Source organism: Tupaia chinensis, unplaced genomic scaffold, assembly GCF_000334495.1.
Source record: "Tupaia chinensis unplaced genomic scaffold, TupChi_1.0 Scaffold000067_1, whole genome shotgun sequence".
In the NCBI taxonomy this organism is placed as follows: Eukaryota; Metazoa; Chordata; class Mammalia; order Scandentia; family Tupaiidae; genus Tupaia; species Tupaia belangeri.
In genome coordinates this window covers 1932388-1944690 of record NW_006159526.1, presented here as the reverse complement: position 1 = coordinate 1944690, position 12303 = coordinate 1932388, and the positions used below count along the sequence as shown (strand labels likewise).

The window sequence follows — 12303 nt, the reverse complement described above, 5'->3', positions numbered from 1 at the left end:
GACCAAGTTGAAGCTCTCAGTAAGAGACAAGAGGAAAGAAACAAAGCTTTTATTCCACCTAAAGAAAAATCAGTAGTGAAACCTAAGGAAGCTTCTACTGATACTAAAATGGATGTGGCTGCCATCAAGGAGAAAGTGAAGAAAGCAAACAATAAGAAACTGGGAGCTCTTACAACTGAAGAAGTTAAGCCTAAGATGGAAGCAGATGAAAAGAAAAAGAAGGAAAAAAAGTAATATACAAAACCCTCTACACTAGAATATATGAAGCTATCTCCTTTTGTAAAGGATTTTGAGACATCAGGGCATTAATTGCCTTACTCATAAGTAATAATATTCTGTATTACTTTCTTCTGTTTTTGTTGTTGTTGTTGTTGTTCATAGAGCAGTGTTCTTTATAAATATAAATTACTGTATTTTATATTTTTTGAAAAAAATACAAATTTGTACACAGAAATCTCTCTGTGTACAAATTACATCTTGTGTACATTAATTACAGCTAATCAATTCTAGATAGATTTTGCCTTAGCATGAATTTAGGAGTGATTTTTTTAGATTTTTTTTATATGTAGATCTTTACAATGTGACTGTTTTCTGTTAAATCCAATGTCTGATGCCATTTATTAGTCTTTAAATATCATGTTTTAGCATTTGGTTTTGAGGAAAATAAATGCATATTTTTTCAGTGTTAAAAATTTAAAAAAGCATGGTACTGGCACAGAAACAGACACGTGGACCAATGGAACAGAATAGAGTCCCCAGAAATAAATTCCCAAACATACAGTCTACTGATTTTTCACAAGGGGTACCAGTCAATCCAGTGGGAAAAGGAAAACCTCTTCAGCAAATGGTGCTGGAAAAACTGGATTTCCACCTGTAGAAAGATGAATCTGAGGGACCAGCAGTTAGCGTAATGGCTATGTTGCTGGACTCCCAAGTAGTCGACCACGGTTTGGGTCCCAGACCTGGTGGCTTAAACTCACGCCAGGCACGTGTGCGTGTGTGCCCAAGATCCCGAGAGGAGAATGGAGGAGAAGGGATTGCAGCGTGGCCATCTCCCCTGGGGGGTGATTTCCTGCTTTATATCTCTCTGTCTCTCTCTGTCTGTCTGGCAAGCGCATGTGTCCTATAGCAAAAACCTCTCCAAAAAAAAAAAGAAAGAAAGAAAGAAAGATGAATCTGAACCCCTACCTCTCACCTTTGACAAAAATCAAGTCAAGGTGGATCAAGGATCTAAATCTAAGACCTCAAACTGGAAAACTGCTCCTGGGAAACGCTGGGGAAACTCTGGGAGATATTGGCGTAGGGAAAAACTTCTTAAATAGTCCTTTCTTGAAGGAACTTGGAAGAGGATCCTGAAAAAGGCACCTTTTCCCCAGGACTGAAAGACCAACCTGTTTTCCAGGCTCACAGTGCACAGACATGGCTACAAGCCAGCACATGGAGTATTAGGGTGTTTTCCAGGGCATGAAGCAGACACCTAAGCTGAGCCAACTTAAGTAAAAAGGGAACTACTATTGTGTCATGCACTGGAAATTCAAATGGACATTTTATCCAAGGCAAGCTGGATTCAAGATGACAAAGATGTCATCAGTTCCTGCCCCTCCCTTCTCCATCTCTCAGTAATGCCTGCCTCTTCATGCCTTCTTTCGTAGCCAGGATGGCCACTGGCAGCCTCACACCTACATCAGCATTATTGCAGGAGCCTGAAGGAAAAGAGAAGGACGAGCCAAGAAGGGCCAAAGAAGGAGCTTGCTGAGCCACGAGGCTAGCACGTACAAAGACCTTGCAACAGAAAACCGGTGAGTGGCCAAGGTTTAGTAAGGAAGCTGGGCTGCAGCGAGTAAGAAGAGAAGGAGGAGCACTGCAGAAGATGAGGTTGGGGAAGTAGACAAGGGCCAGGTCATGAATGGCCTGAAGTCCCCAAGAAAAATTGGGATGCCAGTCTGAGTGCAATGGGAAGCCACTGAAGGGTCTACTGCAGGGCAGTGACATGGTCTGAATTACTCTACGAGATCACTCCAGCTCCATGGTTCTCGACTGGGGATGGATAAGGTGGTGGAGCAGAGCCACCATCCTCCTGGAGGCACATCTGGAAGTAAGTAGAGCCCTTTCCTTGGGATGCTCCTGGCATTTAGTGAGCAGAGGCTAGGGATGGTAAACATTCTGAGATAGCACACAGTCCCAAGAAGAAAGTTGCAGCATAATGATTAATTACTGTGAGTGATTAATGAAGTACTAATAGCTGTGGGGAAGGTCTGTTGTAACCGGGTGAGCTGCCACAGGATGGCAGTGACTAGAGCTTTCTAAAGAGAAAATAAGTAAAAGGCAAAAGATTTATACCAGATGTGGTGTGTGTGGAGTGGGGCCTAAGGAAGGACATTTGGAGGAGGGATACAGAGGCAGAGTATTGACGGGATAGGGAGATGTGGTGTTATCTGTTGAAGATATTTTGATCAACTGGACTGAGGAGAAATGTTCACATATTGAAATGTTCACTTTGTAAGCTAAACAATGTGATTGAATGCATATAAAAATATATATATAAAATAAAAAAAGAAGTATCTTTGGCAAAAAAAAAAATTAAAAAATCCTCTCCACACCACATTATAGCTAGATTGACCAAAATGACAGACAAAGACAAGATACTAAGATTGGCAAGGGAGAAATGTCAAATCACTTACAAAGGCTATCCCATCAGACTAACACCGAACCTCTCATCGGAAACAATACAAACAAGGAAAAAATGGGGAAATATATTTGAAGTGTTAAATGAAAAACAATTTCAACCAAGAATACTGTACCTGGCAAGATTATCCTTCATGTGGAAAAAGAAAATAAAAACGTCCTCAGATAAACAAAACCTGATAGAATTTACCAACTCCAGACCAGCTCTTCAAGAAATTCTGAAAGGAATGCTATACCAACAAAACTAAAGAAAGACAGACAGCAATAAAAGAACAAAAAACAACCAGGAATATGGCCAACTCAATGGTAGGGACAAGTCTGGAAATATTGACAACATTGAATGTCAATGGATTAAATTCTCTGATCAAGAGACACAGACTGGCTGAATGGATTAAAAATCAGAAACCCTCCAACTGGAATAAATTATCAATGCCCTTATTAATTTCCTCACCTTCTGGAATACCAATTATCCAGATGCTTGTATGCTTAATGCTGTTGAGTATTTCTCATTTAGTATTCTCATTTTGGGGGGTTATTTTCTCAGGTTTTTGGGTTTTTTTTTTTTTTTTGGTCGTTTTTTCTAGATCAAAGGTTTTGCCTTCAACATCCGAGATTCGATTTTCTGCATGGATTAATCTGCTTTTAATACTCTCAGGGGAGGTTTTGATTTCCTGAATGGCAGCCTTCATCTCTAATAGCTGCATTTGATTATTTTTTATGGTGTGTAGTTCCTCTTTCAGATCATAGAAGAACTTCAACACCTCTTGGAACTTGTCTCTTTTATCCTGAATTTTCTGGAGTTCATTACCTCTCAGCTCTTGCATCTCATTTATTTCGTCACTATGAATATTCTGAAGTCTCTATCAGATACTTCCACAAGTTCCACTGTACTGTCTGTGGATGATGAGAGATTGTTCTTTTCCCTAAGGGTAGAGATATTTTCTTAGTTTCTCATGTTTCTTGTGCCTCTGTGGTGGTTTCTGGTCATTCTGTGACAAAATCTATCCTCCACTGTGCTCATCTGAATATTTCGGGAGTCTAGAAGATGGAGTTTAGAGCATAGCTTCCCTGAACAGGCCAGGACACACCTCAGCTTTAAAATGGCTTCTTGACTGAATATTTCAGAAGTCTAGAAGATGGAGTTTCAAGAGTACTCTTTTTCTGTAACTTTCCATGCCTTTCTGAGAACATGGCGATGATAAGTGGTGTCTGCTAGCTGATGCGGTTGCTGGTCTCCACCCAGAACCCTGGGTCATGGAGAGGTGTGGGTACTTCAGCCACAGCACACACTCCCACATGCAGCCAGATCAAGGATGTGAGGGTGGAGGGTGCCTTTCCAGTGACCATGCTGCTTAGGGATAGCATGTGGCCTGAGCTGATGTATGCACTCAAGGAGGAGTTAAAGGCTACTACTGTCCCGGTGGAGTTCCAGGAGCACCACCTGAGCGACGTGCAGAATACGGCATCTGAGGAGAAGCTGGAACAGGTGCTGAGCTCTCACTTACGCTGGACTCCGAGGCACACCAAGGACCTCGGCGACTCAGGGCGCCACTGGGCTCTGCCACTCATGGGTAAGGTCCCCGTGGCCAGGTAGGGGCCAGGGTAGGTCGTGGACTGACTTACAGTGCAGCCACCACCACCTCAGCATCCACCGTTGCCAATGCTCGGGCCAGCCCTACGCTCCAGGAAGTCCATGCAGCTTTCAGTGCACAGAAATTTTTAGTTGAAACATAAACTCTTCTCCCTTCTGACCCCTTTGCAATTGGAAAATATTTATGAGCATTCTTATTTTGTGACAGAATGGTTATTTGCATAAGTTCAATAATACAATTGTATCTGTTGCCTTGCATCGGAAATTGAATTCTTATGGGGCTTTGTACAAATAACAGACCAAATTGAGATTAATCTAATTTTTATTTTTTGCAAACAAGTTTGTTTACACCTCTCTTTAGTAAAAGGGTGAATGGAGAGAGGGGAAAAAATGTTTCAGAAGAAAATTACAGTGCACTTGTCACTAGATTCTAAATTTGTCCATACTTTAAGATCTTTTGTGAATCAATCAAATGTGAAAAAAAAAAAGTTTAGTATGGGAGGGAGGGAGGGAGGGGAAAGGGGAAGGAAAAAACTGATAAAAGTATGTTTAGCTGACAAAAAATGAGAAGCTATTTGCTGATGATAATGTATATAGTAATATCTTTGTCTTGATTGACATGCAGGTATTTATGTTGAAAAAACAAATGTATACTGTAAAGACATTTGATAAAATGGTTTCAGCAGGTGGCATGGTGGTTAAGGCACTGGAATTCCCACATGGCCAACCACGGTTTGAGTCCTGGACCTAGTGGCTTTTTTTTTTTTTCTCTCTCTCTCTGTCTTTCTCTGGCAAAACTCATGTAAAAATTAATAATAATAATTAATTAATTAAATGAATAATTCTTTTAAAAGACACATGATAAAATGTAAAAATAAATTAATTATTTTAAAATACTTTAAATTCTTTATCTGACATTTCCTCTAGTTCCCTTGTATTGTCTGTGGAGGATGAGGAATTATTCTTTTCACTTAGGGGAGAGATACTATCTCATATGGTTTCAAATACGGTTTCTCATATTTCTTGTGCCTCTGTAGTAATTTCTGGTCATCTGATGGATTATATGTTTTTTCCCTAGTTTTTGGAGTTAGATCTCAGCATTCAGAAGCATGCAGGAGGAGGTGACCTGCAATCTCTAAACAGTACTGTTTTTCTCCCTTTGCGCAGCAGATTCTATGGAAATTGAGGATTAATCTGATCCTAAAAGTATTCAGATATTTGGCTACTGAGCACCTAGACCTGTCTAGAAAATCAGTGTGTGGAGGCTGAGCAGAAAAGTAAGAAAGGTTGGGGCCAGCAGTTAGCGTAATGGCTATGTCACTGGACTCCCATGTAGTTGACCGTGGTTCAAGTCCCGGACCCGGCAGCTTAAACTCATGACAGGCGCGTGTGCGTGCGTGCCCAAGATCCCGAGAGGAGAATGGAGGAGAAGGGATTGCAGCGTGGCCATCCTCCCTGGGGGGTAATTTCTCGCTTTCTGTCTCTCTCTGTCTTTCTGGCAAGGGCATGAGCCCTATAGCAAAAACCTCTCCAAAAAAAAAAAAAAAGTAAGAATCTATTTCCTTTTATGTTTTTTGATGTTTTCTTATATGAATGCTAGCAATTTAAAAAGAGAAAAAAAATTTAAACAAAGAACAAAAACCAGGCAGTGTGCTAGCACGCTGCATGAATGCGGCCACTCAGAACTCAGATATAGATGGCTGGTGATTGGCTTGTCCAATGAGGGTAAGGGGAAAGGTAAGAATTAGCAAGACAAAAGAGGGACAGAGAGCTAAGAAGTTTAAAATTTAAAAAATAAATAAAAGTAGAGATGGAGAGAGACAGAGAGAATAGGGTGCTCTAACATGGCTCCTGACTAGATCTAGGGGGCAGGAGGGTGGAGTCTAGGCAGAAAGTCTTCAGTGGTCCTAATCCCTGAAGGGGGCCGCTCAGAACTCAGATAGAGATGACTGGTGATTGGCTGGTCCTGGCTCCTGGCTAGATCTGGGGGACAGGAAGGTGAAGTCTGGGCAGAAAATCAGTGGTCCTAATCCCTGAAGGGGGCTGCTCAGAACTCAGATAGAGATGACTGGTGATTGGCTTGTCCTAGCTCCTAGCTAGATCTGGGGATAGAATGGTAAAGTCTGGGCAGAAAGTGTTCAGTGGTCCTATACTGAGTGGGCACAGCGGGAAAATGCTAATGGCACAGCGGACCATGTGGGGACTTGCCTCAGCAAGGTGGTTATCACTAGGCTAAAGCTGGATAAAGGCCGCAAAAAGATCCTTGAACGGAAAGCCAAGTCTCGCCAAGTAGGAAAGGAAAAGGGCAAATATAAGGAAGAAACAATGAGAAGATGCAGGGGTAAAATAATCTTATATACTGTTCTTATTAAAAACTGCTAAAATGAGGGACCAGCAGTTAGCGTAATGGCTATGTCGCTGGACTCCCACGTAGTCAACCACGGTTCGAGTCCCGGACCCGGTGCCTTAAACTCACGCCGGGCGCGTGTGTGTGCGTGCCCAAGATACCGAGAGGAGAATGGAGAAGGGATTGCAGCGTGACCATCCCCCCTGGGGGGTGATTTCTCGCTTTCTGTCTCTCTCTGTCTGGCGAACGCACACACCCTATAGTGAAAACCTCTCAAAAAAAAAAAAAAAAAACCTGCTAAAATGAAAAAAAAAAGTCATGATTTTTGAATGTATTGAATATTTACATTTAGGACCAGCAGGTGACATGGTGGTTAAGATGCTGATTATACATGGCCAACTCCATGGTGGCCAGCTCCACGGTTTGAGTCCTGGACCTGGTATCACCAGGCACATGTGCATGAATGCCCAAAATCCTGAGAGGAGAATGGAGGAGAAGGGATTGTGGTGTGGTCATCCCCCTAGGAAGGGATCTCTCACTTTCCCTTTCTGACATATCCTATGGCAAAAACTAAAAAACAAACCAACAAACAAAAAACTTTAAAATGTCTACATCACTCATTTAGATATATTCTGTGAGTTTAAATAACATAGGGAATTTTTAACCTTTTTTTTTCATATTGAAATATATGAACAAGTTAGAAAGTGTATTTTCTTTTCTTTTATTAAGGTTTTTGCCATGGGTACATGTGCTCACCAGAGAGAGACAGAAATAGAGAGAGGGGAAGTGAGAAATCACCCCCCCACACCCCCAAGGGGAGATGGCCATGCCGCAATCCCTTCTCCACCTTCTCTCAGGATTTTGGGCATGCACATACACACACGCCTGATGTAACTTTCAGGCTGCTGGGTCTGGGACTCAAACCATGGTTGGCCTTGTGGAAATCCAGTGTCTTAACCACCATGCCACCTATTTGGCCCCCAGGATGTGTATTTTAACAGCAGAGAGTGTACATATGACACTTTATCAAATCGAAGATGTCACTGATTATACGACACATCGTTACTTTTATGCAGATCTCTATTAATTAGGGTCCAAGAAGGAATGGAAAGTAAATCCAGATGTTTCACTTGGAGGGAATTTAACACAGGAATTTAGTTGCTCAGATTACTGAAAACCCAAAAAGCCAGGAATGTTGTGGCAACCCAGAGATCAGCTGAAAGCTGATACCACCCCAAGAAATGAAGGGACAGTGGAAGGAAATATTATCAGAGCCTAGAATGGACCAGTGTCACAAGCTCTTTGCTGAAACCATGTTTGTAACTGCCAAGAAACTGGACTATGCAGGGAAGACCTCTAGTGGGAGCTGGAGCTAAGGAAGAGACATCTTCCAGACATGCAACCAGAGACTCAGAGACAGACAGAAAGACAGAAACACTTTGGCTTCTTCCTGCAGTTCCCCAGTGACCTACAATGTCCAAATATACCTAGAAACCAGTAGAAAAGTTCTTCTAGGGATGAAGATCCCTGCTATAGAAACTATAGGAACTGGATTTGGAATAAACTGGCCAAGTTAGTGGCACAGTTTCCAAAAAATACAGCTGCCAGTTAAATTATGACGATTTTAATTATGACTTTGTGTTAAACTTGTATTCGTCATACTAGCCACTGGTTTCTTAGAAATTATTTCCAGCTATTCTAGTCTCTTGGAAATTTCTCCTTCCTCAATTATACTGGATGAGTCATAGAGAACGTTATCCTCCGTCTCAGGAACAAAATGTAGCACAGCTTTATGTCTGAGCATGTTTCTTCCCTAGGTCCTAGAATACTTGACTGCTGCTTTGCAAGAAAATAGGAAACCATGGCCATTACAAAGATGTACTTCACTGCAGGCCAGTGGGTGGCATGGTGGTTGAGGCACTGGACTCCCACAGGGTGAATCGCAGTTCAAATCCTGGCAGCAGGGACCAGTAGTTGGTGTAATGGCTATGTCGCTTGTCTCCCATGTAGTTGACTGCAGTTCAAGTCCTGGACCTGGTGGCTTAAACTCATGCCAGACACGTGTGCATGCGTACCCAAGATCCCGAGAGGAGAATGGAGGGGAAGGGATTGCAGCGTGGCCATCCCCCCTGGGGGGTGATTTCTTACTTTCTGTCTCTCTCTTTCTGGCGAGTGCATGAGCCCTATAGCAAAAACCTCTCCAAAATAAAATAAAAATCCTGGCAGCAGAGCTGGCAGCTTGCTTTCTTGCTTTCCCTTTCTCTCTCTCTCTTTCATCAAATTATAGTAATAATAACAATAATGATTAATATAATTAAATAAATAAATCTCGTTTAAAAAGTATACTCCACTGAATTTATTTTCATGCTTTTCTGTATACACAGTAACTTTTCTTTCTTTTTTTTTAATTTTTATTTTTTATTTTTGAGAGATTTTCGCTATAGGGCGCGTGCGCTCGCCAGACACACAGAGAGAGACAGAGAGACAGAAAGCGAGAAATCACCCCCCATGGGGGATGGCCATGCCGCAATCCTTTCTCCTCCATTCTCCTCTCAGGATCTTGGGCACGCACGCACATGCGCCCGGCATATACACAGTAACTTTTCAATGTCAAATTATAATATATTTTATTCAGCAGTTAAGCGCAGCACATGAAGTGCTAATGCCCATAACTTATTCAAAGTGATAGAAATGTTGGAACCAGTAGATGGTATAATGATTACATCACTGAGCCCCCATGGATTCGACTGCAGTTCAAGTCCCTATACCCAGCAGCTTAAAACTCACAATGGGTGCATGTGGAAGTGTGCCCCAAATTCCGAGACAAAAATGGAGGAGAAGGGATTGTGGCATGGCCATCCCTCCTTGGGGATGGTTTCTTGATTTCTGTCTCTCTGGTGAGTACACGCACCCTCTAGCAAAAATCTCTCCTAAAAAAATAATAATAAATAATGTAGTGATAATTATGTGGCCAACGCTAATCTGGCCTGTATGTATGTAGATAATGACAATTACACCGTGCCCTCTGGAGGTTGAATAGACGATAAAAATTCACTGTAAAAATTTGTTGTGGCGTAATGGCTATGTCACTGGACTCCCATGTAGTTGACCGCAGTTCGAGTCCCAGGCCTGGTGGCTTAAACTCACGCCAGGCGTGTGTGCATGCGTGCCCAAGATCCCGAGAGGAGAATGGAGGAGACGGGATTGTGGCGTGGCCACCCCCCTGGGGGGTGATTTCTTGTTTTCTGTCTGTCTCTCTCCTTCTGTCTTTCTGGCAAGTGCATGTGCCCTATAGCAAAAACCTCTCCAAAAAAATTTTTGTTGTTGTAAAACAACCTGCTTCCATAGATGTTAAGGTATTTTTAAGTGGACATCTGTTTTTTTTTAAATTTTTTAAAGAATTATTTCTTTATTTTTCAATTTTGACCAGAGAGAGACAGAGAGAGGGAGAAAGAGCAAGCCACCAGGTCCAGGACTTGAAACATGGTCGGTCAGCGCCCTTAGCAACCATACCACCTGCTGGCCCCTTAAGTGGAAATCTTGAAATTGATTAATTTTCTCCGCAAAATGGTGTTTCTGGCCCAGCCTCAGTAATCAGACAGTAGCATACTGGTCCACAGTGCTGGAAGCCACATGGCTGACTGCAAGTTTGTATCCAGCGTCAACCTGAGACACACTGGAGGATCCCAACTAACTAAAGCGCTGGGGAAAGAGAATTGTGGCATGTTGAGACTGTCAAAGATGCTGGTCTTTCTCCCCAACACCTTATCCCCCCCTGTATGTACAAGTACACACACTCTCTCTCACACTCCGTTTAATAAAAATAAATAAATAAACTTAAAAATAAGAAAAGAAATAGCCAGCCCTGTAATCTAGTTAAGAGAACCAGATCCCACATGACTGACTACAGTTTGACTCCTGGTGACTTGAAAAACACACACAGGGCATGTGTGCATATATAAGTGCCCAAAATTCCAACAGGAAGGAGAGATGGAGGAGAAGAGAGTGCAGTGTGATCATGCCCCATTGGGGGGTGCTTTCTCCCTCCCCCTCTAGAAATTAAAGAAAAAAAAAAGATGCAGTAGAGAGGCTTAATACCAACAACTGCTTATTTGAAGTGATATACTTCTAAGGTGATTAATTAATTTTTTTAAAAGATAAAAGGCATAAATAAGGAGAAATATCACTATTTTCTAGAAATAGAAAAACATTTAGTTGAAATAAATTTGAAATTGGATGTAATGGTCAACTTCCTAGAAAGCTATAACTTAAAGAAAAGAAAAGGAGAAACCAACTTTTAATAGACAATTAGCCATTAATGACTCAGTATCAGTGGTTTAGAATTTAAATTCTAATCATCACCTAGGTACCTCTTGCCTCAAACGCTAAGGTAAGGCTCCCCTGTTCATGCTGATGTGTGTGACTCCATAGGACCTATTAAACTCCCAATTATATCCAGCTGAAAGTAAGCCATGCTCCCTGGAACAAGCCTTTCCTAAATAGGTGTTAGAAGTTGGGACCAGCAGTTAGTGTAATGGCTATGTTGCTGGACTCCCATGTAGTCGACCATGGTTCGCGTCCTGGACCCAGTGGCTTAAACTCACGCCGGGTGCGTGTGCATGCATGCCCAAGATCCCGAGAGAAGAAAGGAGGAGAAGGGATTGTGGCATGTCCATCCCCTCTGGGGGGTGATTTCTTGCTTTCTGTCTCTCTGTCTCTCTCTGTCTGTCTGGTGAGCGCACGTGCCCTGTAGCAAAAAAAAAAAAGTGTTAGAAGTCAGAGAATAAATTCATCTCCCTTCTCCTCAGCTAGATGGTCCTAAGATGCAAAATTAAGCAATTAGTCACACTGGATATGAAGCGAAGGCTAGTTCAATAAGACAACGTTCTACAAGCTCTTCTCTCCCTACCACACAACACTCTTCCCTAACTAACTACAGCTTCCCTGGAATTGTACTCCCTAATAAAATAGTAGCACAGAAACTTCTCAGAGTCCTCCCTATGAAGAATCCTACTTAGGAGGGTTGTTTTCAGAAGCCCTCAAAGGCAAACCCTTGCTATAGGATTTCAAGCCTTGCCCAAGTATGGCCAAACTGTCTCCCCATGAGTTCCGTGAATCCATGAACCCACCCTATAGTTATTCTATAATTATTTTTCCTCCACTCTGTAACACATGTTTGGGATAGACATGCTTATCATCTGATAGAACTTGTTACAATGGCTTCCCAACCTGTGAAAAAGAGTCATTATGGTATGAAAAGTGTCTTAGTCCATTGTGTTGATGGAAATAGCTGAGACTTAGGACCAGCAGTTGGCATAATGGCTATGTCGCTGGACTCCCATGTAGTCGACCGTGGTTCAAGTCCTGGACCCGGTGGCTTAAACTCACGTGTGCTCGCGTGCCCAGGATCCCAAGAGGAGAACGGAGGAGAAGGGATTGCAGCATGGCCATCCTTCCTGGGGGTGGGGAGTGATTTCTCACTTTCTGTCTCTGTCTTTCTGGTGAGTGCACGCACCCTGTAGCAAAAACCTCTCTGAAAGAAAGAAAGAAGAAAGAAAGAAGGAAGGAAGGAAGGAAGGAAGGAAGGAAGGAAGGAAGGAAGGGAGGAAAGAAAGAAAGAAAGAAAGAAAGAAAGAAAGAAAGAAAGAAAGAAAGAAAGAAAGAAAGAAAGAAAGAAAGA

At 42.2% G+C, this 12303-nt stretch overlaps 1 pseudogene; it reads left to right on the top strand.

Annotated features, from left to right (window-relative positions):
• LOC102482162 (KRR1 small subunit processome component homolog pseudogene) overlaps positions 1–234 on the top strand; it is a 1141-nt pseudogene extending 907 nt beyond the window's left edge.
• The last annotated feature ends 12069 nt before the right edge of the window (positions 235–12303 follow it).